At 40.3% G+C, this 16,436-nt stretch overlaps 1 protein-coding gene and 1 pseudogene across 16 annotated transcripts in view; both read left to right on the top strand.

The window, feature by feature from the left end:
• The window catches only part of FER (FER tyrosine kinase), a 725,379-nt gene that overhangs the window by 315,041 nt on the left and 393,902 nt on the right, over window positions 1–16,436 (top strand). Inside the window, exon 2 of one of the 15 annotated variants that reach the window (XM_050794608.1) lies at window positions 5,943–6,247. The exons of the other annotated variants lie outside the window; for them this stretch is intronic. The gene's annotated coding sequence lies outside the window, so the exon portion shown is untranslated. The remainder of the gene's footprint in view (window positions 1–5,942; window positions 6,248–16,436) is intronic. 15 annotated transcript variants of the gene reach the window in all.
• LOC126957122 (receptor of activated protein C kinase 1-like) lies at window positions 10,925–13,135 on the top strand (annotated as a pseudogene). The gene has a single exon (XR_007726659.1). The product of XR_007726659.1 is annotated as a receptor of activated protein C kinase 1-like (transcript).

Here is a 16,436-nt window from a genome sequence, read left to right as displayed (position 1 = left end):
GGTGGGAGTGACCCAATTTTCCAGGGGCAATCTATCACAGTTTCCCTTGGCTAGGAAAGGGAATACCCTGACCCCTTGCGCTTTGTGGGTGAGGCAATGCCTTGCCCTGCTTTGGCTCATGCTCGGTGGGCTGCACCCTCTGTCCTGCACCCTCCGGCCGACAAGCCACAGTGAGATGAACCTGGTTTCTCACTTGGAAATGCAGAAATCACCCGTCTTCTGCGTCGCTCACGGTAGGAGCTGTAGACTGGAGCTGTTCCTGTTCAGCCATCTTGGAACCCCGCGGCTTGTTTTACCTTCTTTCCTTGCTTTTGCGTTTTATAGATTTGGTAGGTTTTCTTTGAGAAGTGTATATGAAATTTGGAACAAGTGTAGCTTTTTTAGGAGGAGGTAGGGGTAACTTTTAAGTAGGATATTTACTTTTATTTATTAAGTTTTTCCTTAACTGTTATAAACTCACGATTAAATGTGCAGGATGTGCAGGTTTATTATATAGATAAACATGTACCCTAGTGGTTTGCTGCACAGATCATCCCAACACCTACGTATTAAGCCCAGCATTCATTAGCTATTCTTCCTGATGCTCTCCCTTTCCCGGCGCCCCTGCTGTCCCATAGGCCCCAGTGGGTATTATTCCCCGCCCTGTGTACCTGTGTTCTCATTGTTCAGCTCCCACTTATAAGTAAGAATATGCGGTATTTGGTTTTCTGTTCCAACGTTACTTTGCTGAGAATTATGGCTTCCAACTCCATCCATGTCCTTTCAAAGGACATAATCTCATTCCTTTTTATGACTGCATAGTATTCCATGGTGTGTATGTACACATTTTCTTTATCCATTCCATCGTTCATGGCCATTTAGGTTAATTCCATGTCTTTGCTATTGTGATAGTGAGGCAGTGAACATACGCATGCATGTATCTTTATAATAGAATGATTTATATTTCATTGGGTATATACCCAGTAATGGGATTGCTGGGTCAAATGGTATTTCTTTCTCTAGGTCTTTGAGGACGCCACACTGTCTTCCACAATGGTTGAACTAATTTACACTACCACCAACAATGTAAAAGCATTCGTTTTTCTCCACAACCTCACCAGCATCTGTTGGTTTTTGACTTTTAATAATAGCCATTCTGAGTGGTGTGAGATAGTATCTCATTGTGGTTTTTGTTTTTGTTTGTTTGTTTTGCTTTAAGTTCTGGGACACATGTGCAGAACTTTCAGGTTTATTACATAGGTATGTGTGTGCCACAGTGGTTTGCTGCACCTATTGACCCATCCTCTAAGTTCCCTCCCCTCACCTCCTCACCCCGCAACAGGCCCTGGTGTGTTGTTCCCCTCCCTGTGTCCATGTGTTCTGATTTTTCACCTCCCACTTATGAGTGAGAACATGTGATGTTTGGTTTTCTGTTCCCGTGTTAGTTTGCCGAAGATGATGGCTTACAACTTCATCCATGTCCCTGCAAAAGATATGATCTCATTCCTTTTTATGGCTGCATAGTATTTCACAGTGTTTATCTACCACATTTTCTTTATCCAGTCTATCATTGATGGGCCCTTGAGTTGGTTCTGTGACTCTGCTATTTTAAATAGTGCTGCAATAAACATATGTGTGTATGTGTCTTTATAGTAGAATGATTTATGTTCTTTGGGTGTAGACCCGATAATGGGATTGCTGGGTCAAATCGTATTTCTGGTTCTAGATTCTTGAGGAATCGCCATACTGTCTTCCACAATGGTTAAAGTAATTTACATTCTCATCAACAGTGTGAAAGCATTCCTATTTCTCCACAACCTCACCAGCATCTATTTTTTCTTGACTTTTTGATAATCATCATTCTGACTGGCATAAGAGGGTATCTCATTGTGGTTTTGATTTGCATTTCTTTAACAATCAGTGGAGCTTTTTTTCGTGTTTGTTGGCTACATAAATGTCTTTTTTTGAGATGTGTCGGTTCATATCCTTTGCCCACTTTTAAATGGAGTTGTTTTTTTCTTGTAAATTTGTTTTAGTTCCTTGTTAATTTGGATATTAGACCTTTGTCAGATGGGTAGATTGCAAAAATTTTCTCCCATTCTGTAGGTTGCCTGTTCACTCTGATGATCGTTTCTTTTGCTGTGCAGAAGCTCTTTAGTTTAACTAGATCCCATGTATCAATTTTGGCTTTTGTTGCAATTGCTTTTGGCATTTTCTTCATGAAGTCTTTGCTCATGCCTATGTCCTGAATGATTTTGTTTAGGTTTTCTTCTAAAATTTTTAAGGGTTTTGGTTTTAACTTTAAGTCTTTAATCCATCTGTGTTAATTTTTGTATAAGGTGTAAGGAAGTGGTCCAGTTTCAGTTTTCTGTATATGGCTAGCCAGTTTTCCCAGCACTGTTTATTGAATAGTAGATCCTTTCCCCATTGCTTGTTTTTGTCAGGTTTGTCAAGGATCAGTTGGTTGTAGATGTGTAGTGTTATTTCTGAGGTCCCTGTCCTGTTCCATTTGCCTGTATGTCTGTTTTGGTACCAGTACTATGAATGAATTTTGAATGAATTAATTGTATCCTCATTACCTGTGAACTTGTCTAGTTATTTTTACTACACTGCAAATTGTTTGAAGGCAGTAATCTAGATTTCATTTATCTTTGTATACTTTACAATTATCTTTCACATGATTCCCTAATAAATGCTTGTTGATTTATATCAATACCTTAAAGAAAACATTTCTGTTAATAATTCTGCTCTCCTTAAATAATTTTAAATATAAGTACTTCAAATGTAGTTTAAAAATAAAAATATAATAGTTGATTTAAAAGCAAACATGTTGTTCATTTGTTTATAGACTTTCAAAGTTTTTATTAATTGTTTTCTCTCAGTGGGAGATCATCATCCGTTAATGTTGTTCCAATAGGCTGGCCATTCAGGTGCTGTTTCACTTGTATGTAACTTTTATCTTAAACTAAGTTAGAACCAACCCTTTCAAATAAAGAAAGCATAGGAGAAGTTTTAAATATTATGTCCATAGGTAGTGAAGGTCAGCGTATATTAATTGGTAATGAATGATCTTGTTTTGGTAGCTAAGCTTTGGTGACTGTTCCTTTCTGCGTTTAAGTGCTTCTGAAAAAAGACCTCACTTTGTATTCATGTGAAGTCAGTTTTTTGGTTTGTACTTGCATGCTTAGTGGCTTTTTGTGACTTTGTTTCTGTTTTGCTGTGGCAGCTTAATATTCTATTCAAACACAGTCACTTTATTTGTGACTTATAACTGTCAGTATTGAAGCATGTAAAAGGTAGGAAATACCTTATGATAATTCATCTTGTACTTTAACTGATTAATTATTTTATAGTCTTTATTACTATACACACATATTCTGATAATATAACTTGAACCATAAACTAATTTTGATAGATTTTTATTAGCCAAGGATTATAAATTCAAGCTGTATTGAATTTCCTTGTAGTTCATAAGACTATATGTTGGGGGAAGAATGAAGGATTTCCTATTTCTATTACATAGTATTTATTCATGTATTTCTGATTTTTATAAATTAGCATACTTCCAGTAGTATAGTTGAATCTCCATATCAATGTTAAAATAAAGGAAATAAATGAATATTTTCAGCCATAAAACATAATCCTGTTAAAAAATAAATTGCCCTCACAATTTAGGCAATTTATTACAAATTACAAAAAAGCAAATATTTAAAACTAATTAAATTTCATGTTATGTAAAAACAATATTTCCATCTTTGTACTTGGACAATGTAAAAGTTGCCAGTTGTGGAGGCAAAAGTTGAAAAACAGGAGACATTTTATACAGATACTTGCATATACCCTTATATTCATAAGAAATACTGTGGGAATGCTATTATCCTTCCAAGGAAACTAGTTATCTGTTTTACATTTTGCTATTTAATAACTTCCATTTCTATTTAAAGACTATGTATTTATAGATTTACGTAAATTAAACTTCTGATTTTAGAAAATAGCAATTTTAATGGTTTTTAAAAAAAGTTTTAAATCACTATTTATGTGAATGGAAAACTCAACATGTAAGCACTCACTTAATCCTAAATACCAAATTAAATAACATTAAATAAGATAGATTTAAATAAATCTAAATAGTCGATATTTTAGTAGGATTTTTACTAGTTTTACTTTCTAAAAATATACTTTTTAAAAGTAGATACTGTTGCTAATAACATGCATGCACTTTTGTATAATATTCTGTTTCTGCCTGATTTATACTTACTATCCAGGAAATTATAGAACTATTGTTTAAAAATCTCATTTTATTGACCTCTTCATGCTGAGTATATTGGCCTATGCCTGTAATCCCAGCACTTTGGGAGGCTAAGGTGGGAGGATTGCTTGAGGCCAGGAGTTGGAGACCAGCCTGGGATTGTTGTTGTTGTTGTTGTTGTTGTTTTAACTGGTGAATTTGGAAAGATCTTTATAGTTCTAAATTGTAGTTCTTTGTCAGATATATGGCTTGCAGATGTGGCTTGCAGATATGGCTTGCAGGTATTTGCTCCCAATCTGTAGCTGGTCTTATTCTTATTTTTATTTTTATATAATAGAATTTTTTTAGGACAGTTTTAAGTTCACAGCAAAATTTGGAGGAAGGTATAGGTTTCTCACATACTTCCACCCCTTACACATCCTCTATTAGCAATATTTCTCACCAGAGTGGTATATTCGTTTACAATTGATGAACCTACACTGATATGCCATTATCCCCCAAAGACTATAGTTTACATTAGGATTCACTCGGCGTTGTACATTTTATGGGTTTGAAAAAATATACAGTGACATGTATCCACCATTATGGCATCATAGAGGGTAATTTCTCTGTCCTAAAAATCCTCTGTGCTCCAACTATTCATTTCTCTCTTCCCTCTAAACCCTGGCAATCACTGATCTTTTTACTGTTGTATTAGTCCCTTTTCACACTGCTGATAAAGACATACCCGAGACTGGGAATTTTACAAAAGAAAGAGGTTTATTGGACTTATAGTTCTACACGACTGGGGAGGCCTCACAATCATGGTGGAAGGCAAAGAGGAGCAAGTCACATCTTACGTGGATGGCAGCAGGCAAAGAGAGAACTTGTGTAGAGAAACTCCCGTTTTTAAAACCATCAGATCTCGTGAGACCCATTCACTATCACGAGAATAGCAAGGGAAAGACCCACCCCCATGATTCAGTCATCTCCCACAGGGTCCCTCCCACAACACGTGGGAATTCTGGGAGCTACAAGATGAGATTTGGGTGGGGAAACAGAACCAAATCATATCAACTGTCTTCAGAGTAAGGCTTTTTTCAGAATGTCATATAGTTATAATCGTGCCATATGTAGCCTTTTCTGATAGACTTCCTTCATTTAGCAAGGTGCATTTAAATTTCTACATGTCTTTTCATGGTTTGATAGTTCAGTTCTTTTTAGTGCTGAATAATATTCCATTTTTTGTATTTACCACAGTTCATCTATTCACCTATTGAAAGACATCTTGATTGCTTCCAAGTTTTGGCAATTATAAATAAATCCGCTGTAAACATTGATGTTCAACGTTCAGATTTTTGTGTGGATATAAAATTTCAACCCTTTCCATACCAAGGACTTATGGGGCATTTAATTTAATCATAGTTAATATGATTGCATTTTGTATGGTAAGAGTACGTTTAGTTTTGTGAGAAACTGCCAAACTGTCTTCCAAAGTGTCCAAACTGTCTTCCAAAATGGCTATACCATTTTGCATTCTTACCAGCAATAAATGAGAGTTCCTGTTGCTTGACGTCCTCACCAGCATTAACAGTGTCCCGGATTTTGGCTGTTCTGATAAATGTGAGGTGGTATCTCAATGTTGTTTTAATGTGCATTTCCTGGAAGTCATGTGATGTGGAGCATCTTTTCATATGCTTATCTTCTGTCCGTGTATTTTTTTTTTTTTTTCCAGACAGAGTCTCGCTCTATCTTCGCCCAGGCTGGAGTGCAGTGGTGGGATCTCGGCTCACTGTAAACTCCGTCTTCCAGGTTCATGCCATTCTCCTGCCTCAGCCTCCCAAGTAGCTGAGATTACAGGCACACACCACCATGCCTGGCTAATTTTTCTATTTTTTTTCTAGTAGAGATGGGGTTTCACTATGTTGGTCAGGCTGGTCTTGAACTCCTGACCTCGTGATCCGCCCGCCTGAGCATCCCAAAGTGCTGGGATTATAGACGTGAGCCACTGCGCCCGGCTAAGTCCGTGTATATTCTTTGGTGAGTTGTCTGTTAAGGTCTGTGGCCCATTTTTAAATTGGGTGGTTTTCTTATTATTCTTTGTATATTTTGGATAACAGTCCTTTATTGGAGATATCTGTTATAAATATATTTTACCAGTCTGTGGGCTGTCTTTTCATTGTCTTGACAGTGTGTTTCAAAGAGCAGAAAATGTAATTTTAATGAAGTTCAGCTTATTCTTTCCTTCATGGATTATGCCTTTGTTGTTAAATCTCAAAAGTCATACTGAAACTCAAGGGAATCTAAATTTTCTCCATGTTGTCCTCTAGGAGTTTTACTTTTGCATTTTACATTTGAGTTAATTTTTGTGAAGTGTGTAAGATCTGTGTCTAGGCTCTTTTTTTTTTGTTTTGCAAGTGGATGTCCAATTGTTCTAGCACCGTTATGTTGAAAAGACTATCTTTTCTTGGTTGTATTGCTTTCTTTATCAAAGAACAGTTGACTGCATTTTTTGTTGGTCTATTTCTGTACTCTGTTCTCTTCTATTGATCTATTTGTCTGTTCTTTTGCTCATACCACACTTGCCTTGATTACTGTAACTTTATTGTAAGTCTTGAAATTGGGCAGTGTCAGTCCTCCAACTTGATTCTTCTCCTTTAATGCTGTGTTGGCTATTCTGGGTCTTTTGCCAGAATCTATTTATTGATATCCACAAAATAACTTGATAAGATTTTGATTGGGATTAAATTGAATCTGTAAATGAAATTGGGAAGAATTGACATTTTCACAATATTGACTCTTCTTGTCCATGCACATGGAGTATCTCTTCATTTATTTAGTTCTTTGATTTCTTTAATCAGAAATGTGTGTTTTTCTTGTGTTCATCTTGAACACATTTTGTTAGATTTATATGTAAATGTAAGTATGTCATTTTGGAGGCTACAAATATAAATGGTATTGTGTTTTTACTTTCAAATTGTACTTATTCATTGCTGGTATATAGGAAAGCAATTGACTTTTGTGTATTAGCCTTGAAGCCTGCCATTGCTGTAATTGCTTATTAGTTCAAGGAGTTCTTTGGGTCAATTCTTTCAAGTTTTCTACACAGACAATCTTGTCATCTGTGAACAAACACAGTTTTATTTTATTTTTCCCGATCAGTACACTTTTAATGTCTCCTTCCTATCTTATTGCATTAGTAGGACTTCCAGTAAGATGTTGAGAAGGAGAGGTGACAGGGGACAGCCTTGCCTTGATTTTAGTAGGATCAAAATAATAAAATACTAATTACCACCTCCATCCTTTGTACCATTGCTGTTATTTATTTCACTTATAGATAAACATACATAAGCATATATCTATATACACACACGAGCATACATAATCGAATATATTGTTGCTGCTATTTTGAACAAATGCTTATGTGTTAGATCAATTGAGAGTAAGAAAAACAAGTGTTCTTTAAATCCTACCTTCACTTACTCATCTCCAGTGCTTTTCTTTATATAGATGTCAGTTTCTGACCTCTATCATTTTTCTTCCCCCTGAAGAACTTTTCTTTTGGACATTTCTTGCAAGTTGGGTCTACTGGCAACAAATTCCCTCAATTTTTATATTTGAGAAACTATTTCTCTTTCACTTTTGAAGGATAATTCTGCAAGATACATAATTCTAGGTTGGTGTGTTTTGTTTTTAAATTTTTTACTTTTTATGTTAAGATTTTAAATAATTCACTTCACTCCCTTCTTATATAGTTTTGGAGGTAACGTCAATGTAATTATTCTCTTTGCTTTTTGATAGGTAATGTCTTTTTTCCACTGGCGGCTTTCAGGATTTTTTCTTTATCTTTTATTTTCTGTAGTTTGAATTGTGATATGCCTAGATGTAGTTTTTTTGTTGTTGTTGTTTGTTTGTTTTTTAATCATTATCCTGCTTGGAGTTTTCTGAGCTTTTTAGATTGATTGTTTAGTACTTGACATTGATTTGGTGAAATTGTCATTTATTGTTGTTTCAAATATTTTTTCCGTTCCTTTCTCTCATTCTTCTTTTGGCATTCCCATTACATGTATGTTACACCTTTTATAGTTATCCCACAGTTTTTGTGTATTCTGGTCTGTATTTTTTCAGTCTTTTTCCTGTTTGCTTTGTAGTTTTTTTTAGGTATCTATTGGGATATCCTCTAGATTTCCTCAGCTGTGTCCAGTCTACTAGACTGAGCCTATCAACTTAATTGAACCCAACGTAGGCATTCTTCATTTCTGTTACAGTGTTTTTGATCTCTAGTGTTTCTTTTTGGTTCTGTCTTATAATTTCCATTTCTCTGCTTACATTGCCTATCTGTTCTTTTATGCAGTCTATTTTATCCATTAGAACCCTTAGCATATTAATTATAGTTGTTTTTAGTAATCGATCTGATAATTCTCACATCATTTGCCATGTCTGAGTCTGGTTCTTATACTAGCTCTCTTTCTTCAGACTGTTTTTTTATTTGTTTGAGATGGAGTCTCACTCTGTCACCCAGGCTGGAGTGCAGTGGTGTGATCTTGGCATACAGCAACCTCTGCTTCCTGGGTTCAAGCGATTGTCCTGCCTCAGCCTCCCAAGTAGCTGGGATTACAGGTGCCTCCTACCACCCCTGGCCAATTTTTGTATTTTTAGTAGAGATGGCGTTTCACCATGTTGGCCAGGCTGGTCTTGAACTCCTGACCTCAGGTGATCCACCTGCCTTGGCCTCCCAAAGTGCTGGGATTATAGGCATGAGCCACCATGCCCAGCCTAGACTGTGTTTTTTTGCCTTTTAGTATGCCATATAAATTTTTCTGGATAGCTGAAGCTGATGTCTTGGGTAAAAGGAGCTGCTTTGTAAATAGGCCTTTAGTAATGTGGCAGTAAGGTATTGGGCGATAGGAAGCATTCTACAGTCCAATGATTAGATCTCAGTCCTTTAATGAGTCTCTGTGTCTCTGGGTGACTTTCACGGATGTTTGTTAAAACTATCCCCTGCCTCCCAAGGTAAGACAGCATGGCTAGTATGGGCTGCAATTGGTATTTCCTGTTTCCCTTCCTATAAGTTAGTTAGGCTCTGATAAAACCCCAGCAGGCTCTGACTAAATAGTTTCTCCTGAGGGAAAGACCTTATTAAGAACAGAATGTTCTAGCTTATTTAAAAATGATTTTGCTTCCCCCCCGTCAGAAGTAGTAGGTTTTTTTATTTTTATTTTTTTATTTTTTATTATTATTTTTTTTACCTCCACCCTGTAATACATACTGTGAGAACCATATTGATTTACTGGAGGTGAAATTAGTAAGAGTATGAAGGCTCTTCTATGACTGAGTCCCCCTGACATTTTTAAGTTTCCCACTTGTTGGCACTGAGCCTTCAGCAGTTTGTCAATTACAGTTCAGTTTTTCCTACCCTGCACTGGTTCCTGCTGAGTTTTCTGCTTCAGTATGATGGGATTCTTTGCAGTCACCTGTTTCTCCAATTTGTGGGGCAGGGGTTTGCCATGTGACTTCATTTCTCTTACTGATCTGAGAAGAGTTGTAGATTTTTCAGTTTGTTTAGCTTTTCTTGTTGGGAGGATGGCCTAGTGACTTCCAAGTATTTTTTTTCCTTTTTGTTTTTTTTTTTTTAGAGATGAGCTCTTGCTATGTTGCCCAAGCTGGACTTGAACTCCTGGCCTTAAGTGATCCTCCTCCCTCAAGCTCCTGCATAGACCAATTTTCTTACATGCCCACTAGAAGCCAGAAGTTGCAACTTGTTTTCATCTTGTTCACATGAGCAAAATATTTTACTTTTGATGAGGTCTATTTTATTCATTTTTTTCATTTTTGGGTTGTGGTTTTGGTGTCAAATCTAAGAACTCTGCCTAGCTTTAGATCTTAAAGATTTCCTCCTGTATTTTTTTTCTCTAAATGTTAGCAGCTTTAAGCAGCTTTATGTTTACATTTAAGTCCATAATCTTTCTTTTGAGTTAAATTTTTGGTTTCTTTTTATTTTTTTGGTAGAGATGGGGTTGCGCTTTGTTGCCCAGGCTGATCTTGAACTCCTGGGCTCAAGCAATATGCCTGCTTTGGCCTCCCAAAGTGCTGGGGTTACAGATGTGAGCCACTGTGCCAGGGCTGAGTTAAATTTTGTAACAGTTGTCAGTCAAGGTTCTTTTTTCTTTTATGCCAATAGATGCCTAATTGCCCCTGTACTGTTTGTTGAAAAGGCTATTCTTCTATTGGATTACTATTAGCCCTTTGTCAAAAATCAGTTGAACATATTTGTGTTGGTTATTTCTGGATTCTCTGTTTCATTGATCTGTTGTCTGTCTTCGACTAATAGCACACTGTCTTGATTTCTGTAGCTATACAGCAGGCTGGACCATATTTCTTTGAATTATCTTTCAGTCTGGCTCTCTTTCTCTTCTCCTTGCACTCTGATGATACAAATGTTGGATCTTTTGTTGTTGTCCCACAGGTCTGTGAGGCTTTCTTAATTTTTTCTGTCTATTTTTTTCTGGGTTGTTTGGATTGGGTGAATTCCGTTGTTCTGTCCATAAGCTCATTGATTGTATCCTGTGTCATCTTCACTCTGCTACTGAGCCTATCTAGCTTGTCTTTTGTTATTGCATTTCTTAGTTACATAATTTTCATCTGGTTGCTTTTATAACTGTATTTCCTTGCTTAGATCTTCTATTTTTACATTTGTTTTAAGATAATTTATAAATGATTGTTGAAGCGTTTTTATGATGGTTGTTTTACAATTCTTGTCAGATAATTTCAACAGCTGATTCATCTAGGTGTTTGCATTGGTTGATTGTCTTTTCTCATTCTAGTTTTTCTTGGTTTTTGGTGTGACAGGTGATTTCCATTTGAAACTTAAATATTTTGTCTAATATGTTAGGAGATTCTGAGGACTAGTTCAACCTTTTATTTTCACAAGCAATCATCCTGTTTAGGTTTATCATGCAGGTCTTAGCCTATATTTTTGTGGGTTGTGGTTCCAGTGATGGTTTAATTTTGAGTCTGCACTGTTGTTTTGGTTGGCTTCTTGTATCTGGTGGCACTAGGGCTCTCACTGATCTCTGGTGGTGCTGCCTGAGGGAGTAGGAGATTCATTCTTATGCTGAGTTAGTGTATATCTATTGCTGGGGAAGGGATGGGCTGGGATTTCCTTACCATGCTCCCTGCTACCCTGATGTCTCTGGACAGGGGAGGAGAGTCTTGGACCTATGAAGAACAAGAGGCTTCCTGAGATTGGATATCTAGCAAAACTGGGTTTTGCTTGCCAGTTCCGACTGCCTGTTCTGATGTCTCTGGATAGAAAAGGAGATCCTCAGACCTGTGAAGACCAAGATTCTTGACCGGGCTGCTTGTGGAGACAGAAGTTCCTGAGCGGGCCCCCTCTCTTCTGGTTCTTCGTGCCTGCCTTTGTTTCTCTTGATGGAAAAGAGGAATCTCGAATTGCCATCACTGTGACTGAGCAGATGACCCTTTGTGGCACCCTCAGGGCCCCAACTGCTGGGTAACCCAGATCACTGCTACTCCGCAGTTCCTGGACATGATCCTGTCCACCTCTCAAGACAAGAGCATCATTATGTAGAAACTGAGCAGGGAAGATACCAACTATGGCATCCCACAACATGCTATGTGTGGTCACTCCCACTTTCTTAGTGACTTGGTCATCTCCTCAGATGGTCACATTGTCCTGTCAGGCTCCTTGGATGGAACCCCGTGCCTCTGGGATTTCACAATGGGCATTACCATGAGACAGTTTGTCGGCCATAGAAGGACACGCCGAATGTGGCCTCCCCTGACAACCAGCAGATCGCCTGTGGCTCATGAGATAAAACCATCAAGTTATAGAATACCCTGGGTGCCGAGACCAACTCGGTCATGGAGACCGTAACCCAGAGGCGCTAGAGGAATTAAAGACACACACACAGAAATACAGCATGTGGAGTGGGAAATCAGGGGTCTCACAGCCTTCAGAGCTGAGAGCCCCGAACAGAGATTTACCCACATATTTATTGACAGCAAGCCAGTGATAAGCATTGTTTCTATAGATTATAGATTTACTAAAAGTATTCCTTACGGGAAACAAAGGAATGGGCTGAAACAAAGGGATGGGCTCTGGCTAGTCATCTGCAGCAGGAACAAGTCCCTAAGGCACAGATTGCTCGTGCTATTGTTTGTGGCTTAGGAACACCTGAAGTGGTTTTCCATCCTGGGTGGGCCAGGCATTCCTTGCACTCATTCCAGTAAACCGACAGCCTTCCAGGGCATTGTGGCCACCATGAACACATCACAGTGCTGCAGAGATTTTGTTTATGGCCAGTTTTGGGGCCAGTTTATGGCCAGATTTGGGGGCCTGTTCCCAACACCTGGGTATGTGCAGATACACTGTCTAGTATGAGAGTCACAGAGTGGGTGTCTTGTGTTCGCTTCTTGCCTAACAGCAGCAACCCTATCACTGTCTCCTGTAGCTGGGACAAGCTGGTCAAGGTATGGAATCTGGCTAACTGCAAGCTGAAGACCAACCACATTGGCCACACAGGTTATCTGAACACTGTGACTGTCTCTCCGGATGGATCCCTCTGTGCATCTGGAGGCAAGGATGGCCAGGCCATGCTATGGGATCTCAATGAAGGCAAACACCTTTATATGCTAGATGGTGGGGGCATTATCAACACCCTATGCTTCAGTACCAACTGCTACTGGCTCTGTGTTGTCGTGGGCCCCGGCATCAAGATCTGGGACTTATCATCGTAGATGAACTGACGCAAGAAGTTATCAGTACTGGCAGCAAGGCAGAACTGCCCCAGTGTACCTCCCTGGCCTGGTCTGTTGATGGTCATTTGTTTGCTGGCTACACAGACAACCTGGTGTGAGTGTGGCAGGTGACATGGGCACCTGCTAGAAGTTTATGACGGAGCTTTAGAAATTAAAAAACGAGCAAACTGGAAAAAAAAAAGGAGGGGAGTCTCAGGCCTCATGGTGAAGGAGAGTGTTTCCCCTGGCTATTTGTTTTTGTTGAGGTTCCTGATTAACCTCTCTTGCTGGTGGTGTCTGGCTTCCTTGATATTTGTCAGAGGGACACCTGTTCTATTCTGGGAGGAATTGGCCTACATGGGCTGCCTTCTGCTACTAGGCTGTGCCTGGGAAAAACCAGGTCTGGGTGGCTTTCTTCACTTGGGTGAGGTAGGCGTAAGACATCCTGCCTCTGTGCTGTTCTTCTAGTTGTAGGGTTTCAAAGGAGTTTACCTTCTTCTTTCCACCTTCCAGAGTTCTTTAGTTGTCCCTTGTATTATTTGTTTATATTTGTGCTTATTGGGGATTAACTGGGAAAAATGGTCTGTGCTATCTTGTCTGGACCACAAGCTGGGTTTTCCTTCTAATTTCAGTTTCTGTGGCATGTGAGTGTAGAGGTAAATGAGTGGAGAGATACTAGCTGGGGTTGAGTTTGGCTTTGTTGGAGGCCCTGAGATTTACTCACTTTTAAAGAGTTCCTTAAACATCCTGTATGCCTGGACTTAAATTTCATTCACCGGTTCGTCACAGAGCTCTGGAAAATTGTAAGCCAGTGCTGTCCTCCCTATGTTTTCTAAAGCCCTATGCTGATACAGAGGGACTTTTCTCTTTAGATATTTTTAGATATTTTCTTGACTTTCCCTAGTTTGGTCTATTCATTCTCTGCCTGCTTCTTTTCATATTGGAGTATCCAGTGTGAAATCTCAGGATTTTGTTAACTTTTCTTTGCCAGAATATCTTTTGGACTGGTTGGGGTAGTGCTGGACTCACTAAAACCATGCTGTGAAACTTATGGAATAAGGTTGTACTTCTTAATTTGTTGGTGATATGTTTAAATTTTTTGTTTTTGTTTTTTCTTTTGAGATGGAATCTCGCTCTGTCGCCCAGGCTGGAGTGCAGTGGTGATCTGGGCTCACTGCAAGCTCTGCCTTCCGGGTTCACGTAATTCTCCTGTCTCAGCCTCCCAAGCAGCTGGGACTATAGGTGCCCGCTACCATGCCCGGCTAATTTTTGTATGCTTAGTGGAGATGAGGTTTCACCGTGTTAGCCAGGACGGTCTCGATCTCCTGACCTTGTGATCCACCCACTCGGCCTCCCAAAGTGCTGGGATTACAGGCGTGAGCCACCGCACCTGGCCAAATTTTTGTTTTTTCTTAAACACTATTTTTTTTTCCATTATTAGTCAGTAGGAGCTTTTGAAGTACTGCTTGGTGATGAGATTTTTGCAGTTTTTACATCTTCCTCTGACTTTTGACATTGCTAATGATGGTGGTGGCAGCCTGTCTGGAGCAGCTGCTGTGGAGACGCCAGCCGTGGCTGGGGAGGTGTGGCCAGGGCTCTGCACTCCGCAGAGCCGGCAGGGGCTGGGAACAGGCGGGAGCTTTGTGCTCCTGGGTGCAGCTGCAGCTGCCCAGTTGCGGCTTGGGTCCCAGGAAGCCCCCTGCCCCTGCAGGTTTGAAAGTGCCTGCTCTCGCTCCTGGCCTCTCCCTGCTCCTGGCGCCTGCTCCAGGGGGAAGCAAAGTTGTGGCCAAGCCCAGACACTTTTGCAACCCGGCCGGGTATGTGTGTGCTCAGAGTGGTGCTGACCTGCCAGCCCCTTGCCATCGTGGTCCCCTCTCGACTTTGGGTAACAATAAGGATGGGAGGAGGGGCTGCAGGGGCTGAAGGCAGGTTGGCACTGGCCTATAGACACCTCTTGGCACAGTCAGTTTGGGTGCCGTGGATGGCATGTTAAAGGCAGACAGGTTCCTAGGCAGAAAGGGGTGGGTCCCTGGTGAAACCTTACCTCAGGCCAGGGATGGCCTGAAGCCTGCAGGCTGGGCTGCCAGTTCCAGGTGAAGTCCGTGGCCCAGAGTGAGAACTTCATTGATGACCGTTTGGCAAATTTGATGGTGCTTTTTCCAGGCGCACCGTGGCTGCCCATGGATGAATCAGTATGCAGTTCCCTGATTCTGAGCACATAAAATCCAGGCTCAGCTAGACACACATTCATCCAGATGACCTGCTTGCGGAAAGGAGCTACCTCCCTTCTGAATTCAACACACACTGGGATAACCTGCCTGCAGAAAGGACCTACCCACTTCGGATCTCTTGAGAGCTATTCTTTCGCTCAGTGAAGCTCCTCTGCCTTGCTCATCCTTCAGTTGTCTGCATACCTCATTCCTTCTGGACGTGGGACAAGTGCTTGGGACCCACCGAATGGTGGGCTAAAAGAGCTGTAACATAAACACAGTGGAAACATGCCCTCCGGTTGCCACGTTGCGTGCGACGAGAGAGAGAGAAGATCTGTGGCCCTTCTGGGAGCCCAGACCTTGGGACCCCTGAGCCAGGGCTGTGACACCCTATAACACCCTCTTTGGGACTCTGTGGTTCCTGGTGTCTCTGAGCTTTCTGGTGCCATTGTGTTCCCCCTGTCCAGATGCTACTGAAGCTATGTGTGGTATGTCTGGTCCAACTGCAGCCTTGAACAGAGCCAGCACGTGTGCTGGTGCCTGGAGCTGCCTGTCCTGCCGCACCTGGTGTGCCTGGCTGTGCGTAGTGGACAGATCCCACACTTGCTCGCTCACACACCCCTTGCTGCTCTGTGCCTGTCTCACCCTTGGCAGGTGTGGGATCCAGGCCAGTAGTGTTAGCCAGTGCAGCCTGCCAGGCTGAGTGGATGGAATGACTTCAGCAGGCACAAGCAAAACCCAAGCAGAGGCACCACTGGTCACGGAGGTTTCTGGCTGGCAGAGCAACACCCTAAGGATCCTGCGACATTAATACCTTTTTTTCTTTTTTTTTTTTCCCCTCCTGACACCTATGACTCTTCCAGGCCCCTGTTATCTTTTTGCTTACTTAATTTCTATCCTTTGGTTGGTTTCTCCTCCTTTCAATCTTGGATTGACAGGTTCTCATGGATTTTATCCTTCACTCTCTGCTTTTCTGTCAACATTCAGTGTGTTGGTTTCATCTGTCACCTTTAAGTAATTGACTCTCAAGTTTGGATTTTTAACTTTAATATTTTACCTAAAGGTAAAATTTCCAGCTGAAATGATTATAGTTTACTTGAAGTAGCTCCATATTCTTGTTCTTTCATTTCTATTGATACTGTCATGATTACTTATTTCTAAAGCCTTAAAAATTTCATTGAATTGTCTCTTTTTTGTTCACTAAATCCATTCACTAGGTCAAGAATCTTCCATTTTGATTCTCATTGGCATTGTCAATT

Source organism: Macaca thibetana, chromosome 6 (assembly GCF_024542745.1).
Source record: "Macaca thibetana thibetana isolate TM-01 chromosome 6, ASM2454274v1, whole genome shotgun sequence".
Classification (NCBI taxonomy): domain Eukaryota; kingdom Metazoa; phylum Chordata; class Mammalia; order Primates; family Cercopithecidae; genus Macaca; species Macaca thibetana.
This window is presented reverse-complemented; position numbering and strand designations above follow the sequence as displayed.